The following is a 23,229-nucleotide window of genomic DNA, read 5'->3' as shown; positions in this document are numbered from 1 at the left end:
GCAGAAAGCAGGGGCAGGACTGAGCAGAAAGCAGGGACAGGACAGAACAGAAAGCAGCGGCAGGATTGAGCAGAAAGCAGGAACAGGACTGAGCAGAGAGTGGGCACAGGACAGAGCAGAAAGCAGGGGCAGGACTGCACAGACAGCAGGGGCAGGACTGAGCAGAGAGTAGGCACAGGACCGAGCAGAAGGCAGGGGCAGGACTGAGCAGAGAATGGGCACAGGACAGAGCAGAAATCAGGGGTAGGTCAGAGCAGAGGGGCAGGGGCAAGACTGAGCAGAGAGTGGGCACAGGACAGAGCAGAAAGCAGGGGCAAGACTGAGCAGAGAGTGGGCACGGGACAGAGTAGAAAGCAGATGCAGGGCTGAAGAGAAAGCAGGGGCAGGACTGAGCAGAAAGCAGGGGCAGGACAGAGCAGAAAGCAGGGGCAGGACTGAGCAGAAAGCAGGGGCAGGACAAAGCAGAGAGTGAGCACAGGACAGAGCAGAAAGCAGGGGCAGGATTGAGCAGAGAGCAGGAACAGGACTGAGCAGAGAGTGGACACAGGACAGAGCAGAAAGCAGGGGCAGGACTGCACAGAAAGTAGGGGCAGAACTGAGCAGAAAGCAGGGGCAGGACTGAGCAGAAAGCAGGGGCAGGACTGAGCAGAAAGCAGGGGCAGGACAGAGCAGAAAGCAGGGGCAGGACTGAGCAGAAAGCAGAGGCAGGAATGAGCAGAAAGCAGGGTCAGGACAGAGCAGAAAGCAGCGGAAGGATTGAGCACAAAGCAGGAACAGGACTGAGCAGAGAGTGGGCACAGGACAGAGTAGAAAGCAGGGGCAGGACTGAAGAGAAAGCAGGGGCAGGACTGAGGAGAAAGCAGGGGCAGGACAGAGCAGAAAGCAGGGGCAGGACTGAGCAGAAAGCAGGGGCAGGACTGAGCAGAGAGTGGGCACACGACAGAGCAGAAAGCAGGGGCAGGATTGAGCAGGAACAGGATTGAGCAGAGAGTGGGCACAGGACAGAGCAAAAAGCAGGGGCAGGACTGCACAGAAAGCAGGGGCAGAACTGAGCAGAAAGCAGAGGCAGGACTAAGCAGAAAGCTGGAGCAGGACAAAGCAAATAGTGAGCACAGGACAGAGCAGAAAGCAGGGGCAGGATTGAGCAGAAAGCAGGGGCAGGATTGAGCAGAGAGCAGGAACAGGACTGAGCAGAGAGTGGGCACAGGACAGAGCAGAAAGCAGGGGCAGGACTGAGCAGAAAGCGGGCAGAACTGAGCAGAAAGCAGGGGCAGGACTGAGCAGAAAGCAGGGGCAGGACTGAGCAGAGAGTGGGCACACGACAGAGCAGAAAGCAGGGGCAGGATTGAGCAGGAACAGGATTGAGCAGAGAGTGGGCACAGGACAGAGCAAAAAGCAGGGGCAGGAATGCACAGAAAGCAGGGGCAGAACTGAGCAGAAAGCAGAGGCAGGACTAAGCAGAAAGCAGGAGCAGGACAAAGCAGATAGTGAGCACAGGACAGAGCAGAAAGCAGGGGCAGGATTGAGCAGAAAGCAGGGGCAGAACTGAGCAGAAAGCAGGGGCAGGACTAAGCAGAAAGCAGGGGCAGGACTGAGGAGAAAGCAGGGGCAGGACTGAGCAGAAAGCAGGGGCAGGACAGAGCAGAAAGCAAGGGCAGGACAGAGCAGAAAGCAGGGGCATGACTGAGCAGAAAGCAGAGGCAGGACAGAGCAGAAAACAGGGGCAGGACTGAGCAGAAAGCAGGGGCAGGAATGAGCAGAAAGCAGGGACAGGACAGAGCAGAAAGCAGGGGCAGGACTGAGCAGAAAGCAGGGGCAGGACTGAGCAGAAAGCAGGGGTAGGACTGAGCAGAGCGTGGGCACAGGATAGCGCAGAAAACTGGGGCATGACTGAGCAGAGGGCAGGGGCAGGACTGAGCAGAGGGCAGTAGAATGATTGAGCAGCAGGCAGGGGAAGGACTGAGCAGAGAGCAGATCCAGGAGAGAGCAGAAAGCATAGACAGGACTGAGTAGAAAGTAAAGAGCAGGGGTGATCAGAGGGCAGGGTCCAGAGTGAACAGACTGCAATGGGCAGGACTGACCTGGGGGGCAGACACAGGGGGGGTGGGACTGATCAGAAGCCAGGGCTAGGACTGAGTGGGGAGCCTCAGAATTTAGGAGCAGGACTGAGCAAAGGAGCCTAGGCAGAACTGAGAAGGGCAGAGGCCAGACTAAGCTGATAGGCAGGAGCAGGACTGAGCTCATGGGTAGGTGTGGGACTGAGAAGAGGCGTAGGGGTAGTGGCAGGATTGAGCAGAGGGCAGAAACAGGATAGAGCAGAAAGTGAGAGTAAGACTGAGCACAAAGCAAAGAACGCTATTGATCAGAGGGCAGTCAGCAATGAATAGACGAAAAGGGGCAAGGGCAGAACTGAGCTGAGAGGCAGATGCAGGGACCTGACTGACCAAAGGCCAGGGGCAGAGCCAGGATTAGGCAGGGTAGACACCTGCCAAGGGCACCACCTAATGCCTACCCGAGGAGGCCGCAGTTTGAAGACAAATATTGCTGACTGTCTGCGGTCGCCCGGTGTCTTTCTGCAGACATTCAGCACAGTGATAGCTGGGACGTGGGTACACAGGGGAGCAGTGCCAGTCACTGACACCCCTCACCTCTCTCGCTGCCTGCGCCCCAGCCATCTCTTTGTCTAGCAGTCAATTGTATTTGTGTATGTCAGACGCAATACAATTGCTGTAGAGAAGAGCTGTGGATGTGAAAAGTCATCATGGCATCTAGACAAGATGGAGATGAAAAGACAGAGACAACTGTAATATGTAATCTATAAGGTACCTGGATGTAAATGTTTATTTGCAATACTAATTCTCATCAGTACTGTGGTTCCTATATTGTCCTCAGTCTGATGATGGCTGTTAATAACAACTCCCATTATCTCCATACCATTGTTAAGAACATTATGGGAGTTCTAGGGTTGCAGGTTCATGTGATACAATTGTTTATGGGGCTGACTTAATATTATAATTGATTGTTGCACTAAGCTTGGGTCTTGTATTCAAGTACTTTTGGTCATGTATTCACGTACTTATGGTGATTCTGGTGACGTATTTATGTACTGATGGAGGTTCTGTTGGTGTATTTATTTACTGATCATGTTCTTGTGCCATATTCATGCACGATTGATGGCTCTGGTGCTCTAATTATGTACTGTTGATGATTTTTATTTAGCATTCATGTACTAATTATGGTTCTTGTGATGAAAGTATCACCAAAATCATCACTACATGAATAGAGCATCAGAACAACCATCACTACAAGAATATATCACCAGAACCGGAAAATATCACCAGAACCACCATCAGTGGAACATGTATTTGTCACATGATGGATGCAAAAGCCATCAGAAATATCCCATTATTTATAATCAGTGTCTGTTTATTTTCCATTAGGGTATTTGCCAAATGCTGGACACCTTAATTTAAACCAATCAGCCCTGATTATAGTTACACTTTATTAGTTTCCATGGCTATCCTTGGGATCTACACTACCGTTCAAAACTTTAGGGTCACCCAGACAATTTAATGTTTTCCATGAAAACTCATACTTTTATTAATCAAATGAGTTGCCAAATGAATTGAAAAGCTAGTCCAGACATTGACAAGGTTCGAAAAAAAAAGATTTTTATTTGAAATAATAATTTTCTCTTTCAAACTTTGCTTTCTTCCACTCTGGCTTGTCAAGCTAAGGAGCTTATTCGCCGTGCAATGCTCCTCTGGGAAATATAATATGCAAATTGCCTCTTGTGAGAAAAAAAGGACTTAACTCTATAGCGCCACCTGTTGGAAGTAGCGATCCTACAAGTCACAATCAACCCTTTAACGAGTCGTGCAATAAGACTTAGGATAAAAGCCAAATCAGTATCTCAATTCGCAGACTCGGTGTTTCAGGCTGTTGGCCCTCGTCAGTGCGAAGCATGAGAACTGATTTGGCTAGGTGAGAGGCTCGGGACTGGGGTTTAAGGGGTAACGTTTCTCCTTATGGAGAGTGACATACCATCTCTGGCTTGTCACTGGCTCTGGCTTGTCTCTGGCTTTGCACTGACGAGGGCCAACAGCCCGAAATACCGTGTCTGCGAATTGAGATACTGATTTGGCTTTTATCCTAAGTCATACTGCACAACTCATTAAAGGGTTGATTGTGACTTGTAGGATCGCTACTTCCAACAGGTGGCGCTATAGAGTTTAAGTCCTCTTTTTCTCAGAAGAGGCAATTTGCATATTGCTTTCTTCAAAGAATGCTCCCTTTGCAGCAGTTACAGCATTGCAGACCTTTGGCATTCTAGCAGTTAATTTGCTGAGGTAATCTGGAGACATTTCCCCCCATGCTTCCAGAAGCCCCTCCATAAGTTGGTTTGGCTGATGGGCATTGTTTGCACCATACGGTCAAGCTGCTCCCATAACAGCTCAATGGGGTTGAGATCTGGTGACTGCGCTGGCCACTCCATTACAGATAGAATACCAGCTGCCGGCTTCTTCCCTAAATAGTTTTGGAGGTGTGCTTTGTGCTTTGGGTCATTGTCCTGTTGTAGGATGAAATTGGGTCTAATCAAGCGCTGTCCACAGGGTATGGCATGGCATTGCAAAATGGAGTGATAGCTTTCCTTATTCAAAATCCCTTTTACCTTGTACAAATCTCCCACTTTACAAGCACCAAAGCAACCCCAGACCTTTACATTACCTCCACCATGCTTGACAGATGGCGTCACACTCTTCCAGCATCTTTCAGTTGTTCTGCGTCTAACAAATGTTCTGTGTGATCCAAACACCTCACACTTGGATTCGTCCGTCCATAACACTTTTTTCCAATATTCCGCTCTCCAATGTCGGTGTTCTTTTGCACATATTAATCTTTTCCTTTTATTAGCCAGTCTCAGATATGGCTTTTTCTTTGCCACTCTGCCCTGATGGCCAGCATCCCGGAGTCACCTCTTCACTGTAGACGTTGACACTGGCGTTTTGCGTGTACTATTTAATGAAGCTGCCAGTTGAGGACCTGTGAGGCGTCGATTTCTCAAACTACAGACTCTAATGTACTTGTCTTGTTGCTCAGTTGTGCAGTGCGGCCTCCCACTTCTCTTTGTACTCTGGTTAGAGCCTGTTTGTGCTTTCCTCTGAAGGGAGTAGTACACACCGTTGTAGGAAATCTTCAGTTACTTGGCAATTTCTCGCATGGAATAGCTTTCATTTCTAAGAACTAAAATAGACTGAAGTTATTTTTTTTCTTGCCATTTTGAGAGTTTAATGGAACCAACAAAGGTGATGCTCCAGATCCTCAACTAGCTCAAAGGAAGGTCAGGTTTATAGGTTCTCTAATCAGCCAAACTGTTTTCAGCTGTGCTAACATACTTGCACAAGGGTTTTCAAGGGTATTCTAACCATCCATTAGCCTTCTTACACAGTTAGCAAACACAAAGTACCATAAGAACACTGGAGTGATGGTTGTTGGAAATGGGCCTCTATACACCTATGAAGATATTGCATTACAGACCAGACATTTGAAGCTAGAATAGTCATTTACCACATTAACAATGTATAGAGTGTATTTCTGAATCATTTAGTGTTAGCTTTATTGGAAAAAACTGTGCTTTTCTTTCAAAAATAAGGACATTTCGAAGTGACCCTAAACAATTGAACAATAGTGTACTTTTAAAATATACAGTAGAACGTCAGGGATGAATATCACAATTTTTTCCCCTTTATTGTGTAAATGGTCAGAAAAATATGATTGATTCTGTATCTAACTGTGAAATTGCTTACTGTTAAGTCACATCCTTAAAGTACAAGCCATTCCTTTGCTTTTTTGGGGGAGGGGCACCATTGGCTTCATCTGCCTTGGGCACCAAAATATTTTGTCCCATCCCTGGCCAGGTGCATGACTTATTAGAGAGGCAGGACTTGATAGGGGGCCTCAGAAGCCAGGAGCAGGACTGAGCAGAAGGGCAGAGGTAGGACAGAGCAGAAGAGCAGAGGCAGGACCGAGCAGAAAGGCAGAGGCAGGGCTGAGCAGAAAGGCAGAGGCAGTGCCGAGCAGAAAGGCAGAGGCAGGACTGAGCAGAAAGGCAGAGGCAGGACCGAGCAGAAAGGCAGAGGCAGAACCGAGCAGAAGGGCAGAGGCAGGGCTGAGCAGAAAGGCAGAGGCAGGACCGAGCAGAAAGGCAGAGGCAGAACCGAGCAGAAAGGCAGAGGCAGGGCCGAGCAGAAAGGCAGAGGCAGGGCTGAGCAGAAAGGCAGAGGCAGGACCGAGCAGAAAGGCAGAGGCAGGACAGAGCAGAAAGGCAGAGGCAGGGCTGAGCAGAAAGGCAGAGGCAGGACCGAGCAGAAAGGCAGAGGCAGGACCGAGCAGAAAGGCAGAGGCAGGACCGAGCAGAAAGGCAGAGGCAGGGCTGAGCAGAAGAGCAGAGGCAGGACCAAGCAGAAAGGCAGAGGCAGGACCCAGCAGAAAGGCAGAGGCAGGACTGAGCAGAAAGGCAGGTGCAGGACTGAGCAGAAGTGCAGAGGCAGAGCTGAGTACTAAGAGCAAAGGCAGGATCGATCAGAAAGGCAGGGCTGAGCAGAAGGGCAGAGGGAGGGCTGAGCAGAAGAGCAGAGGCAGGATCGATCAGAAAGGAGGGCTGAGCAGAGGCAGGACCGAGCAGAAGAGCAGAGGCAGGACTGAGCAGAAGAGCAGAGACAGGATCGATCAGAAAGGAGGGCTGAGCAGAAGAGCAGAGGCAGGACCGAGCAGAAGGGCTGAGTAGAAGGGCTGAGTAGAAGGGCAGAGGCAGGACTGAGCAGAAGTGCATGCGTGGGACTGAGAATAAGGGTAGGGGCAGGACTGAGTAGACAGTGGCAGGAACAGGAATGATCTGATGGGCAGAGGCAGGACTGAGCAAGGGACAAGACTGAGCAGAGGAGCAAGACTTAGGCTCACTGATCACCGATTGCAATAGGCACAGGACTTTCTGATTAAATAATATTATCAATTTACTGGATAAAACAAAATAAACGATTCTCCTGGTAAAATGAAATATTGGAATGTTGCTGTCCCCTGCTGTTATCTAGTGCACCCCCACCAGTTAACCCCCCATATGCCTAGAGACATCAAATTCATATGGTTTAATTGGGTGTAGTGTGTGGGAGTTGAAGGGTTAAGTCCGCGCTCGGCTCGCCGGTTACTAGTAAAGTGCTTCTATTTAATGCACACTATTGATTTGTAAATGGACACCCCGGAGAGCTGCAGCGGCCTCAGGACACCGCCTCCTGTCATCTCAGGCCGCCATGATGGCAGAGTTAACTCTTTGCAAAGAACGTATTTAAAAAAATTGGGGAATGTTGGCTCTAGAAATTGCAGAATAATTTGGTTGCTATTGGACAAGTCTTAATTATTAATTAATGGAAATACTGCCAATCACCGTGGTGCTCCATGGCGCTACGGCAGATCTCTGGTGTTGTCTTCCCTTATATATTTAGAGGAGCAAATGTTATCGGATTAGGGGGCAAATAAACTCAGCACAACCTGATGGGCCCCAATATAATCAGGGGCCTGTGTGATCCTTCTGGTGACAGATCCCCAACTGAACTATCATTCCAGTATATGGAACTTTTCTACAGGAACTTAGTAAAAGAGATCCCAAGATGGGACATGTCTGAATTCCAGGGTCTGATCATGAGGACCGTGCCGGTCTGTGCGATGAATCCCTGAAATCAGATTATCAGGACAGTATTGGCCTTTACGTTGAATTCTCGGGGTCTGATCACCAGGACGGTGCCGGTCGGTACGATGAATTTTCATGGTAAGATAACTAGGACGGTGATGGTCGGTACGATGAATTCTCGTGGTCAGATCACCAGGACGGTGACGGTCGGTACGATGAATTTTCATGGTAAGATAACTAGGACGGTGATGGTCGGTACGATGAATTCTCGTGGTCAGATCACCAGGACGGTGACGGTCGGTACGATGAATTTTCATGGTAAGATAACTAGGACAGTGATGGTCGGTACGATAAATTCTCATGGTCAGATCACCAGGATGGTGCCAGTCAGTACGATGAATTCTCGTCATCAGATAACTAGGACGGTGCTGGTTGGCTGGGCTGGCGTTACGTGCAGGCAGACGAGGCAACTGCCTAGAACCCCTGCTCCTCCAGGGGCCCCCAGCCTGTGACCGCTATGGGTCCCCTGAGTAAGAGGAGCCCAGCGCCACCCATACCCCCACCCATCGTGCATTCAACTTATCGGTATCATAGACGCTGATACAGTTGAAAGCAATGATGGATGAGAGAGCATCATGTGACACTCCCTTCTCCATCACTCTGCCTCAGCGTGTGCCAGCAGTGGAGCTGATGAGACACTGAGATGCTCTGCAGAAGTCAGAACAGGAGTGTTGTATGTGTATGCATTATAGTGTGTGTGTGGGGGGGCTGCATTATACTGTATGGTGTGTGGGGTGCTGCATTATACTGTATTGTGTGGGGGGGCTGCATTATACTGTGAGTGGGGGGCTGCATTATACTGTGAGTGGGGGGACTGCACTATACTGTGGTGTGTGGGGGCTGCACTATACTGTGTGTGGGGGCTGCATTATACTTTGTGTTGGGGCAGCATTATACTGTGAGTGGGGGAGACTGAACTATACTGTGTTGTGTGTGGGGGGCTGCATTATACTGTGTGTGGGGGGAAGCAAAATGTTTCTGTGTGATGGTGCGATATGTGAGCATTTTGGACCCCACTTTAAACCTTTTGCCCCGGGCCCCACTTTGTCTAAAACTGGCCCTGCTGGTTGATACGATGAATTCTCGTGGTCAAATAACTAGGACGGTGCCGGTTGGTACGATGAATTCTCGTGGTCACATAACTAGGACGGTGACAGTGGGTATTATGAATTCTCGTGGTCACATAACTAGGACGGTGACGGTCAGTACGATGAATTCTCGTGGTCAGAACATCAGGATGATGCCAGTCTTTACAATGAATTCTCCTGGTCTGATCATCTGGACGGTGCTGGCCTGTACAATTAATTCTCGTGGTCACCACTAGGACAGTGCCGGTTGGTACGATGAATTCTCGTGGTCAGATCACAAGGACAGTGCTAGTCAGTATGATGAATTCTCGAGGTCAGATCACCAGGACGGTGCCAGTTGGTACGATGAATTCTCGCGGTCAGATCACCAGGATAGTGCTAGTCAGTATGATGAATTCTCGAGGTCAGATCACCAGGACCATACCAGTCGGTACGATGAATTCTCGCTATCAGATCTCCAGGACAGTGCTAGTCAGTACGATGAATTCTCAAGGTCAGATCACCAGGACGGTGCCGATCGGTACAATGAATTCTTGTGGTCAGATCATCAGGATGATGCCGGTCTTTACAATGAATTCTCGTGGTCTGATCATCAGGACGGTGCTGGCCTGTACAATGAAATCTCGTGGTCAGATCACTAGGACGGTGCCAGACGGTATGACGAATTCTCATGGTCAGATCACCAGGACAGTGCTTGTCAGTACGATGAATTCTCGAGGTCAGATCACCAGGACGGAGCCGGTCGGTGCAATGAATTCTTGTGGTCAGATAATCAGGATGATGCTGGTCTTTATGATGAATTCTTGCGGTCTGATCATCAGGACGGTGCCGGACTGTAGGGAATCTCCATCCAGGCAGCAGACACATTTCTATTTAACTCCCTGAAAACAATGTAATGCTCCGCACCTTCCAGATACTCCTAGATCTGGAAATATGAAAGACTCATGATGTCTTCCAGGACGTCCCTTTGGCTTCACACTTGCTGTTTTATAGAAAAGCACATAATTTTTTAATGGCATTTCTCATTGTGCTGAGATGTCACATTTTAGTCTACAGTGCCATATAAAACTCCACATACAAAGCAATAATCGGGGTGGTTCTGTGGCACTTTGGGGTCAGTGAGGGCTCCAGGAATGGCATTTTTCTTGTTTTTTGATAAGGATCGCTATAGGATTTTAAAAACATCAGAAAACAGGTCACATTAAAAATGTAAAAATGGCACACAAAAAACTGCTAAAAATCCTTGAAAATCAGATCATTTTTATACAAGAGTTCTAAAATCTTATGGGGAAAAGTGCATGCGAGAGCCCTGAAGGAAAAATAGTCCTTCTAGGGTATTTTGAGGAGTAAATTCAGACCCATGATTTCTCTTGTAAAACTTCTGGGTATAAATTCATAAAAATCAGTGTTTTTCACGTTAGTTTTCTGAAATAAAAGTTTTGATGAATCGGGGCCATAGTTCTGAGCACCAGAGAGAATTCCCAGGAGGACATCAGATGATGGATCAGACTCATTCTCTGGTGAAACCTTCCTGCAAAAAATTTCCAAAATTCATCAGATGGATGAGGATTTCCATGTAAGTCGGTGCCCATTAGAAGGACTTACTGTATCTGTTATGTCCTCCGTAGATCCTCCATCTATAGGGAGATCAGGTCACCCATGGTTTGGTGGCTGTGGAGTCCGCTCGAGAACTGTCTCGAGGAAAATTGGGGATTTTTTAAAATTATTTCCCAAGCAACAGATTTGTGGATAAGGAAAGGTAAAGTCCTGGTGTCAGAAGACATGAATCATAGTGTGACCGCGGGACGGCAGCTATGAGAACCGCTTGTTGGCCAGCTTGGGTGATGTCATAGTCGCTGTGACATTGTGTGACTGTTCCTCCCACCTTTTGATGATTTTTCCCACTATTCCTCCTGATTTCCAGCAGTTCCTCACATCTTTGGTCTATTCGTCTCAGCGGAGAGAGCTGTCAGACTCGTCTGTCTCCCTAATTTCGGGAGCATGTGAAATATCATCTGATTTTCATTCCAAAAACTTGCACAATTTTCATCCATGTTGTCAGCCTTATGTTTGTATTTTACGTCCTTACATTTGTATTTCACATGTGTCCATATTTTACATGCGGCGTCCGTGTTTATACATTTTATAATGTATAATTAAGTAGTTTTCTAGGTTAATAGACAATATGTCCGTAAATCGAATGCTCCAGATTGTATGTCATTTATTATGCACCGATAGTATTGAATGGTTGAGCATCACCCAATACTCGGAAAAGTGGAACATGCAGTGACTTTTCCATACGCTCAGTCCATGTGAAAAAAACTGTCAACTGGGCTCTATTGGATTACATTGGTCAGTGTGCTGTCTGATTCTTACTGGCACTGCACAAATCCATGTAACATACTCATCTGTCATGCACAATGTAGGAAAGACTAAGTGCAACACAAAGACATGAGGGGAAGGGAGACGAATACTAGGGAAGGGGGGAGTGGAGACCACTAGGCAGATCTAACGTCACCCTGTCTGCCCTAAACGTCCCTATATAGGTTCTGCACCTATCGCCGAGCAGGAACCTAATCCCTGTCTGACCCTGGCGATAAGCCCTGTTTAGGCAAGGATGGGGTGTGCACTAGTTGATCCCCACTGCCATTAACCCCTTCACCCCCAAGGGTGGTTTGCACGTTAATGACCGGGCCAATTTTTTACAATTCTGACCACTGTCCCTTTATGAGGTTATAACTCTGGAACGCTTCAACGGATCTTGGCGATTCTGACAATGTTTTCTCGTGACATATTGTACTTCATGATAGTGGTAAAATTTATTCGATATAAGTTGCGTTTATTTGTGAAAAAAACGAATATTTGGCGAAAATTTTGAAAATTTCGCAATTTTCCAACTTTGAATTTTTATGCCCCTAAATCACAGAGATAAGTCAAGCAAAATACTTAATAAGTAACATTTCCCACATGTCTACTTTGCATCAGCACAATTTTGGAACCAAAATTTTTTTTTGTGACGGAGTTATAAGGGTTAAAAGTTGACCAGCAATTTCTCATTTTTACAACACCATTTTTTTTTAGGGACCACATCTCATTTGAAGTCATTTTGAGGGTTCTATATGATAGAAAATACCCAAGTGTGACACCATTCTAAAAACTGCACCCCTCAAGGTGCTCAAAACCACATTCAATAAGTTTATTAACCCTTCAGGTGTTTCACAGGAATTTTTGGAATGTTTAAATAAAAATGAACATTTAACTTTTTTTCACACAAAATTTATTTCAGATCCAATTTGTTTTATTTTACCAAGGGTAACAGGAGAAAATAGACCCCAAAATTTGTTGTACAATTTGTCCTGAGTATGCTGATACCCCATATGTGGGGGTAATCCACTGTTTGGGCGCATGGCAGAGCTTGGAAGGAAAGGAGCGCCATTTGACTTTTCAATGCAAAATTGACTGGAATTGAGATGGGACGCCATGTTGCATTTGGAGAGCCCCTGATGTGCCTAAACATTGAAACCCCCCACAAGTGACCCCATTTTGGAAAGTAGACCCCCTAAGGAACTTATCTAGATGTGTGGTGAGCACTTTGACCCAACAAGTGCTTCACAGAAGTTTATAATGCAGAGCGGTAAAAATAAAAAATCATATTTTTTCACAAAAATGATCTTTTCGCCCCCAATTTTTTATTTTCCCAAGGGTAAGAGAAGAAATTGGACCCCAAAAATTGTTGTGCAATTTGTCCTGAGTACGCTGATACCCCATATGTGGGTGTAAACCATTGTTTGGGCGCAGGGCAGAGCTCGGAAGGGAAGGAGCGCCATTTGACTTTTCAATGCAAAATTGACTGGAATTGAGATGGGACGCCATGTTGCATTCGGAGAGCCCCTGATGTGCCTAAACACTGAAACCCCCCACAAGTGACACCATTTTGGAAAGTAGACCCCCTAAGGAACTTATCTAGATGTGTGGTGAGCACTTTGACCCAACAAGTACTTCACAGAAGTTTATAATGCAGAGCCGTAAAAATAAAAAATCATATTTTTTCACAAAAATGATCTTTTCGCCCCCAATTTTTTATTTTCCCAAGGGTAAGAGAAGAAATTGGACCCCAAAAATTGTTGTGCAATTTGTCCTGAGTACGCTGATACCCAATATGTGGGGGTAAACCATTGTTTGGGCGCAGGGCAGAGCTCGGAAGGGAAGGAGCGCCATTTGACTTTTCAATGCAAAATTGACTGGAATTGAGATGGGACGTCATGTTGCGTTTGGAGAGCTCCTGATGTGCCTAAACATTGAAACCCCCCACAAGTGACACCATTTTGGAAAGTAGACCCCCTAAGGAACTTATCTAGATGTGTGGTGAGCACTTTGACCCAACAAGTGCTTCACAGAAGTTTATAATGCAGAGCCGTAAAAATAAAAAATCATATTTTTTCACAAAAATGATCTTTTCGCCCCCATTTTTTTATTTCCCCAAGGGTAAGAGAAGAAATTAGAGCACAAAAGTTGTTGTGCAATTTGTCCTGAGTACGACGATACCCCATATGTGGGGGTAAACCACTGTTTGGGCGCATAGCAGAGCTCAGAAGGGAAGGAGCGCTATTTTACTTTTCAATGCAAAATTGACTGTTGCGTTTGCAGAGCCCCTGATGTGCCTAAACATTAAAAAACCCCACAAGTGACACCATTTTGGAAAGTAGACCCCCTAAGGAACTTATCTAGATGTGTTTTGAGAGCTTTGAACCCCCAAGTGTTTCACTACAGTTTATAACGCAGAGCCGTGAAAATAAAAATTCTTTTTTTTTTCACAAAAATGATTTTTTAGCCCCCAGTTTTGTATTTTCACAAGGGTATCAGGATAAATTGGACCTCAAAAGTTGTTGTCCAATTTGTCCTGAGTATGCTGATACCCCATATGTGGGGGGGAACCACTGTTTGGGCGCATGACAGAGCTCGGAAGGGAAGGAGCGCCATTTGGAATGCAGACTTAAATGGATTGGTCTGCAGGCGTCACGTTGCATTTGCAGAGCCCCTGATGTACCCAAACAGTACAAACCCCCCACAAGTGACCCCATATTGGAAACTAGACCCCCCAAGGAACTTATCTAGATGTGTTGTGAGAACTTTGAACCCCCAAGTGTTTCACTACAGTTTATAACGCAGAGCCGTGAAAATAAATTCTTTTTTTTTCCACAAAAATGATTTTTTAGCCCCCAGTTTTGTATTTTTACAAGGGTAACAGGATAAATTGGACCCCAAAATTTGTTGTCCAATTTGTCCTGAGTATGCTGATACCCGATATGTGGGGGGGAACCACTGTTTGGGCGCATGACAGAGCTCGGAAGGGAAGGAGCGCCATTTGGAATGCAGACTTAAATGGATTGGTCTGCAGGCGTCACATTGCATTTGCAGAGCCCCTGATGTACCCAAACAGTACAAACCCCCCACAAGTGACCCCATATTGGAAACTAGACCCCCCAAGGAACTTATCTAGATGTGTTGTGAGAACTTTGAACCCCCAAGTGTTTCACTACAGTTTATAACGCAGAGCCGTGAAAATAAAAATTCTTTTTTTTTTTCACAAAAATGATTTTTTTAGCCCCCAGTTTTGTATTTTCACAAGGGTATCAGGATAAATTGGACCCAAAAAGTTGTTGTCCAATTTGTCCTGAGTATGCTGATACCCCATATGTGGGGGGGAACCACTGTTTGGGCGCATGACAGAGCTCGGAAGGGAAGGAGCGCCATTTGGAATGCAGACTTAAATGGATTGGTCTGCAGGCGTCACGTTGCATTTGCAGAGCCCCTGATGTACGCAAACAGTACAAACCCCCCAAAAGTGACCCCATATCAGAAACTAGACCCCCAAGGAACTTATCTAGATGTGTTGTGAGAACTTTGAACCCCCAAGTGTTTCACTACAGTTTACAACGCAGAGCCGTGAAAATAAAAAATCCTTTTTTTCCCACAAAACTTATTTTTTGGCCCCCAGTTTTCTATTTTCACAAGGGTAGCAGGAGAAATTGGACCCCAAAAGATGATGCCCAATTTGTCCTGAGTACGCTGATACCCCATATGTTGGGGTAAACCCCTGTTTGGGCACACGGGAGAGCTCGGAAGGGAAGGAGCACTGTTTTCCTTTTTCAACGCAGAATTGGCTGGAATTCAGATCGGATGCCATATCCCATTTGGAAAGCCCCTGATGTGCCCGAACAGTGGAAACCCCCCAATTATAACTGAAACCCTAATCCAAACACACCCCTTACCCTAATCCCAACAGTAACCCTAACCACTCCTCTAACCCAGACACACCCAACTCTATTCCCAACCGTAAATGTAATCCAAACCCTAACCCTATCTTTAGCCCCAACCCTAACTGTAGCCCCAACCCTAGCCCCAACCCTAACCCTAACCCTAGCCCCAACCCTAACCCTAACCCTAGCCCTAACCCTAACCCTAACCCTAACCCTAGCAATAAGCCTAGCCCTAACTCTAGTCCTAACTCTAGCCCTAACCCTAACCCTAATGGGAAAATGGAAATAAATACATTTTTTAATTTTTTTATTTTTCCCTAACTAAGGGGGTGATGAAGGGGGGTTTGATTTACTTTTATAGCGGGTTTTTTAGCGGATTTTTATGATTGGCAGCCGTCACACACTGAAAGACGCTTTTCATTGCAAAAAATATTTTTTGCGTTACCACATTTTGAGAGCTGTAATTTTTCCATATTTGAGTCCACAGAGTCATGTGAGATCTTGTTTTTTGCGGGATGCGTTGACGTTTTTATTGGTAACATTTTCGGACACGTGACATTTTTTGATCGCTTTTTATTCCGATTTTTGTGAGGCAGAGTGATCAAAAACCAGCTATTCATGAATTTCTTTATGGGGAGGCGTTTATACCGTTCCGCGTTTGGTAAAATTAATAAAGCAGTTTTATTCGTCGGGTCAGTACGATTACAGCGATATCTCATTTATATCATTTTTTTTATGTTTTGGCGCTTTTATACGATAAAAACTATTTTATAGAAAAAATAATTATTTTGGTATCGCTTTATTCTCAGGACTATAACTTTTTTATTTTTTTGCTGATGATGCTGTATGGCAGCTCTTTTTTTGCGGGACAAGATGACGTTTTCAGCGGTACCATGGTTATTTATATCAGTCTTTTTGATCGCGTGTTATTCCACTTTTTGTTCGGTGGTATGATAATAAAGCGTTGTTTTTTGCCTCGTTTTTTTTTTTTTTTTCTCACGGTGTTTACTGAAGGGGTTAACTAGTGGGCCAGTTTTATAGGTCGGGTCGTTACGGACGCGGCAATACTAAATATGTGTACTTTTATTGTTTTTTTTATTTTATTTAGATAAAGAAATGTATTTATGGGAATAATATTTTTTTTTTTTTTCATTATTTTGGAATATTTTTATTTATTTTTTTTTACACATTTGGAAAAATTTTTTTTTACTTTTTTACTTTGCCCCAGGGGGGGACAATACAGATCGGTGATCTGTCAGTTTGCATAGCACTCTGACAGATCACCGATCTGCGAGAAGTGCAGGCTGCTTCACAGTGCCTGCTCTGAGCAGGCTTCTGTGAAGCCACCTCCCTCCCTGCAGGACCCGGATCCGCGGCCATCTTGGATCCGGGTCTGGAGCAGGCAGGGAGGGAGGTAAGACCCTCGCAGCAACGCGATCACATCGCGTTGCTGCGGGGGGCTCAGGGAAGCCCGCAGGGAGCCCCCTCCCTGCGCGATGCTTCCCTGCACCGCCGGCACATCGCGATCATGTTTGATCGCGGTGTGCCGGGGGTTAATGTGCCGGGGGCGGTCCGTGACCGCTCCTGGCACATAGTGCCGGATGTCAGCTGCGATATGCAGCTGACACCCGGCCGCGATCGGCCGCGCTCCCCCCGTGAGCGCCGCCGATCGCGCTGGACGTACTATCCCGTCGGCGGTCATACGGGCCCACCCCACCTCGACGGGATAGTACGTCCGATGTCAGGAAGGGGTTAAATACAGCTGTGATAGACAAACAAGGGGAACACTAATCTTTGGGTAGACTCAGAGATGTAACACAGCCATCCTCCAACAGCACCAAAGAGCAAGATAGCCGACTGCTATAGCTCCAAGCCTCAACAGAGGGGAATGGAAATATCACTGGCAACTCCCACCAGCAGGCTGAGAGTCTACATACACCCATGTCCAGGTGTGTCAATTAGAGCCGGAGAAAGGTTACTGTTATGTTCTGGTGGCCTAGGAGCAGCATGGACGAGCTCTGGAGTAGGTGGCCTCTATACTGACCGCAGACCCTGAACTTAACACCGCAACTATAAGTAGACGTGGGATGTTCCTGTCACTCCCTCGACACCTCGTCACAGCCGGAGGACTAATTATCCCTAAAGAAAGAAACAGGAAAACTATCTTGCCTCAGAGAAAATCCCCAAAGGAAAGACAGCCCCCACAAATATTGACTGTGAGAGGAGAGGGAAATTACAAACGCAGACTGAAAACAGAATTTAGCAAAGGAGGCCACGCTATCTAGAAAGAAAAGACAGGACAGAGTACTGTGCGGTCAGTATTAAATTGCTACAAAAATCCACCACAGAGAATACAAAAATCTCCACACCTAACTAAAGGCATGGAGGGTAACTCTGCGACTCCAGAGCTTCCAACTTGGCTGAATAAATCCTTACACAGACAAAGTTGGACAAGAAAAAACATAGCAATTCACTGAACTATAAAGTCCACCGCATGTGGACTGCAAAAACAAAGCCAGGACTTATCTTTGATGATTTGGACAATCCAGCAGGAGAAACCAAGCAGAGATGTGAATCCTCCAGAAAAACAATGGACAACTGGCACTCACTAAAGGGTGAAGCCAGACTAAATAGCCCCGTCCAAAGTGGAAGCACCTGATGACTGCTGTGAAGGACAAACAGCAGCACTACCACTTACAACCACCGGAGGGAGCCCAAGAGCAGAACCCACAACAGAATTCACAACAGTACCCCCCCCTTGAGGAGGGGTCACCGAACCCTCACCAGAGCCCCCAGGCTGATCCGGACGAGCCAAATGGAAGGCACGAACCAAATCGTCAGCATGAACATCGGAGGCAACAACCCAAGAATTATCCTCCTGGCCATAACCCTTCCACTTGACAAGATACTGAAGCCTCCGTCTTGAAAAACGAGAATCCAAGATCTTCTCCACAACATACTCCAACTCCCCATCAATCAACACCGGGGCAGGAGGATCAACAGAGGGAACCACGGGCACCACATATTTCCGCAACAAAGATCTATGAAAAACATTATGGATGGAAAAAGAGGCTGGAAGGGCCAAACGAAAAGACACTGGATTGATAATCTCAGAAATCCTATAAGGACCAATAAACCGAGGCTTGAACTTCGGGGAAGAAACCTTCATAGGAACATGACGGGAAGACAACCAGACCAAATCCCCAACCCGAAGCCGGGAACCCACACGCTGACGACGCTTGGCAAAACGCTGAGCCTCCTCCTGAGACAACACCAAATTGTCCACAACATGAGCCCAAATCTGCTGCAACCTGTCAACCACAGAGTCCACCCCAGGACAATCAGAAGACTCAACCTGCCCTGAAGAAAAACGAGGATGAAACCCAGAATTACAAAAGAATGGTGAAACCAAGGTAGCAGAACTAGCCCGATTATTAAGGGCAAACTCGGCCAATGGCAAGAAAGCCACCCAATCATCCTGATCGGCAGACACAAAGCATCTCAAATAAGTTTCCAAAGTCTGGTTAGTTCGCTCGGTTTGGCCGTTTGTCTGAGGATGAAATGCGGAAGAAAAAGACAAATCAATGCCCAGCTTAGCACAAAAGGACCGCCAAAACCTAGAAACAAACTGGGAACCTCTATCTGACACAATATTCTCCGGAATGCCATGCAAACGAACCACATGCTGAAAAAACAACTAACCCAACTCAGAAGAGGAAGGCAATTTTGGCAAAGGTACCAAATGAACCATCTTAGAAAACCGGTCACAGACCACCCAGATAACAGACATCCTCTGGGAAACAGGAAGATCCAAAATAAAATCCATAGAAATATGCGTCCAAGGCCTCTCAGGGACCGGCAAAGGCAAAAGCAACCCACTGGCGCAGGAGCAGCAAGGTTTGGCCCACGCACAAGTCCCACAGGACTGCACAAAATAACGCACATCCCGTGACAAAGAAGGCCACCAAAAGGACCTACTAACCAAATCTCTGGTACCAAAAATCCCAGGATGGCCAGCCAACACAGAACAGTGAACCTCAGAAATCACTTTACTAGTCCATCTGTCAGGAACAAACAGTTTCCCCACTGGACAGCGATCAGGTTTATCAGCCTGAAACTCCTGAAGAACCCGTCGCAAATCAGGGGAGATGGCAGAAAGAATCACCCCCTCCTTCAGAATACCAACCGGCTCAAGAATCCCAGGGGAATCAGACAAAAAACTCCTAGAGAGGGCATCAGCCTTAACATTCTTAGAACCTGGAAGATACGAGACAACAAAATCAAAACAGGAGAAAAACAGGGACCATCTGGCCTGTCTAGGATTCAGCCGTTTGGCAGACTCGAGGTAAATCAGATTCTTATGATCGGTCAAGACCACAATACGGTGCTTGGCCCCCTCAAGCCAATGTCGCCACTCCTCAAATGCCCACTTCATAGCCAACAACTCACGATTACCGACATCATAATTGCGTTCCGCAGGCGAAAACTTTCGAGAAAAGAAGGCACACGGTTTCATCAAGGAACCATCAGAATTCCTCTGAGACAAAACGGCCCCTGCCCCAATCTCAGAAGCGTCAACCTCAACTTGAAAAGGAAGAGAAACATCCGGCTGACGCAACACAGGGGCAGAAGTAAATCGGCGCTTAAGCTCCTGAAAGGCAGAAACAGCCCCAGAGGACCAATTAGCTACATCAGCGCCCTTCCTCGTCAAATCGGTCAGAGGTTTAACCACACTGGAGAAGTTGGCAATGAAACGGCGATAAAAATTAGCAAAGACCAAAAATTTCTGAAGGCTCTTCACGGATGTGGGCTGGATCCAATCATGAATGGCCTGAACCTTAACCGGATCCATTTCTATAGATGATGGAGAAAAAATGAAGCCCAAAAAAGAAACCTTCTGTACTCCAAAGCAAAGAGGCACTTAGACCCCTTCACAAACAAGGCATTATCACGAAGGACCTGAAATACCATCCTGACTTGTTTCACATGAGACTCCCAATCATCTGAAAAAATCAAAATATCATCCAAATATACAATCATGAATTTATCAAGATAATTCCGAAAAATATCATGCATGAAGGACTGAAACACAGATGGAGCATTAGAGAGTCCGAATGGCATCACAAGGTATTCAAAATGGCCTTCGGGCGTATTAAACGCAGTTTTCCATTCGTCACCCTGCTTAATACGAACAAGAATATATGCCCCTCGAAGGTCAATCTTAGTAAACCAACTAGCCTCCTTAATCCTGGCAAACAAATCAGAAAGCAAAGGCAAAGGGTATTGGAATTTGACCGTGATCTTATTCAAGAGGCGATAATCAATACAGGGTCTCAAGGAGCCATCCTTCTTGGCAACAAAAAAAAAACCTGCTCCCAATGGTGAAGAAGATGGCCGAATATGCCCCTTCTCCAAGGACTCCTTAACATAGCTCCGCATGGCGGTATGTTCTGGCACAGACAGGTTGAAAAGTCGGCCCTTAGGGAACTTACAGCCTGGAATCAAGTCAATAGCACAATCACAGTCTCTATGCGGTGGAAGGGAACTGGACTTGGGCTCATCGAAAACATCCTGGAAATCTGACAGAAACTCAGGAATTTCAGAAGAGGGGGGAGGAGGAAATTGACATCAGAGGAACATCATTATGAACCCCCTGACAACCTCAACTAGTCACAGACATAGATTTCCAATCCAACACCGGATTATGTACCTGTAACCATGGAAACCCCAGCACAATAGCATCATGCAAATTATGCAACACCAGGAAACGACAATCTTCCTGATGGGCTGGCGCCATGCACATGGTTAACTGTGTCCAAAACTGAGGTTTATTTTTAGCCAATGATGTAGCATCAATACCCCTCAAAGGGATAGGACTCCGCAAAGGCTGTAAGGGGAACCCACAACGTCTGGCAAATTCTAAGTCCATCAAATTTAAAGCGGCGCCTGAATCCACAAATGCCATGACAGAAAATGACGATAATGAGCAGATCAGGGTCACAGATAACAGAAATTTAGGTTGTACAGTACTGATGGTAACAGAATTAGTGATTCTCTTGGCACGCTTAGGGCAATCAGAAATAACATGAGCAGAATCGCCGCAGTAAAAGCACAACCTATTCTGACGTCTGAATCCTTTGAATCCTTGGCGTTCCGCTCTAGACACAATCCTATCACACTGCATAGGCTCAGGACTCCGCTCGGAAGACAACGCCATAGTGTGCACAACTCTGCGCTCACGCAAGCGCCGATCAATTTGAATGGCCAGAGACATAGAATCACTCAGACCTGCAGGCGTGGGGAACCCCACCATAACATCTTTAACAGATTCAGAAAGACCCTTTCTGAAAATTGCCGCCAAAGCATCCTCATTCCACTTAGTAAGCACAGACCATTTTCTAAATTTCTGGCAATATGATTCTGCCGCTTCTTGACCCTGACACAGGGCTAACAAGGTCTTCTCAGCATGATCCACTGAATTAGGTTCATCATACAATAACCCAAGCGCCTGAAAAAAGGTGTCTACATTAAGCAAGGCCGGATTCCCAGATTCCAGGGAAAATGCCCAATCCTGCGGGTCGCCACGCAACAGATAAATGACAATTTTTACCTGCTGGATGGGATCACCAGAGGAACGGGGCTTCAGAGCAAAAAACAGTTTACAGTTATTTTCAAAGCTCAAAAATTTGGACCTGTCCCCAAAAAACAGATCGGGGGTAGGAATTCTAGGCTCCAAAACAGGAGTCTGCACGATATAATCAGAAATACCCTGTACTCTAGCAGCAAGTTGATCCACCCGAGAAGCAAGTCCCTGAACATCCATGTCAGCGCCAAACTCCTGAACCACCCAGAGGTAAAGAGGGAAAAAAAACACAACAGAGTACAGAAAAAAAAATGGCTCAGCGCTTTCTTTCCCTTCTTTTGAGATGCGGTTAACTCATTGTTGGCCAGTTGTACTGTTATGATCTGGTGGCCTAGGAGCAGCATGGACGAGCTCTGGAGTAGGTGGCCTCTATACTGACCGCAGACCCTGAACTTAACACCGCAACTATAAGTAGCCGTGGGATGTTCCTGTCACTCCCTCGACACCTCGTCACAGCTGGAGGACTAATTACCCCTAAAGAAAGAAACAGGAAAACTATCTTGCCTCAGAGAAAATCCCCAAAGGAAAGACAGCCCCCCACAAATATTGACTGTGAGAGGAGAGGGAAATTACAAACGCAGACTGAAAACAGAATTTAGCAAAGGAGGCCACGCTACCTAGAAAGAAAAGACAGGACAGAGTACTGTGCGGTCAGTATTAAATTACTACAAAAATCCACCACAGATAATACAAAAATCTCCACACCTAACTAAAGGCATGGAGGGTAACTCTGCGACTCCAGAGCTTCTAGCTTGGCTGAATAAATCCTTACACAGACAAAGCTGGACAAGAAAAAACATAACAATGCACTGAACAATAAAGTCCACCGCATGTGGACTGCAAAAACAAAGCCAGGACTTATCTTTGATGATTTGGACAATCCAGCAGGAGAAACCAAGCAGAGATGTGAATCCTCCAGAAAAACAATGGACAACTGGCACTCACTAAAGGGTGAAGCCAGACTAAATAGCCCCGTCCAAAGTGGAAGCACCTGATGACTGCTGTGAAGGACAAACAGCAGCACTACCACTTATAACCACCGGAGGGAGCCCAAGAGCAGAACCCCCAACAGAATTCACAACAGGTTACCACTGGGTCAAAGAGTCAGAAGAGTTAAGAAGGTGTCTGCAAGGCCAAACACAGAGACCTTCTGCAGCTAAATGCAGTGCGACAGTCTGCAGCCTCTGACACACCCATAACATCATCTGAACCAGCCCTAGAACATTTTGTCCACTTTCACCATCTCTCAGAGAAACAAAGGATCAGAAGATCCCTTTCTCCCCAGATATCTACTGACAGAAAGTCATGAGACCCCCAAATACTGGGGGTAAAATATTTTAAATTTGCACTCCAAATACAGTAGTGATGACTGATGTAGCAGAGATTGAACAGTAATATGTGATGTAGCAAAACTGGAACAGTAATAAGTGATGTAACAGACCTGGAAGAGTGTAGTAGAGCTGGAATACTATTAAGTGGTGTGGTATTGCTGAA

Source organism: Ranitomeya variabilis, chromosome 1, assembly GCF_051348905.1.
Source record: "Ranitomeya variabilis isolate aRanVar5 chromosome 1, aRanVar5.hap1, whole genome shotgun sequence".
Lineage (NCBI taxonomy): Eukaryota > Metazoa > Chordata > Amphibia > Anura > Dendrobatidae > Ranitomeya > Ranitomeya variabilis.
This window is presented reverse-complemented; position numbering follows the sequence as displayed.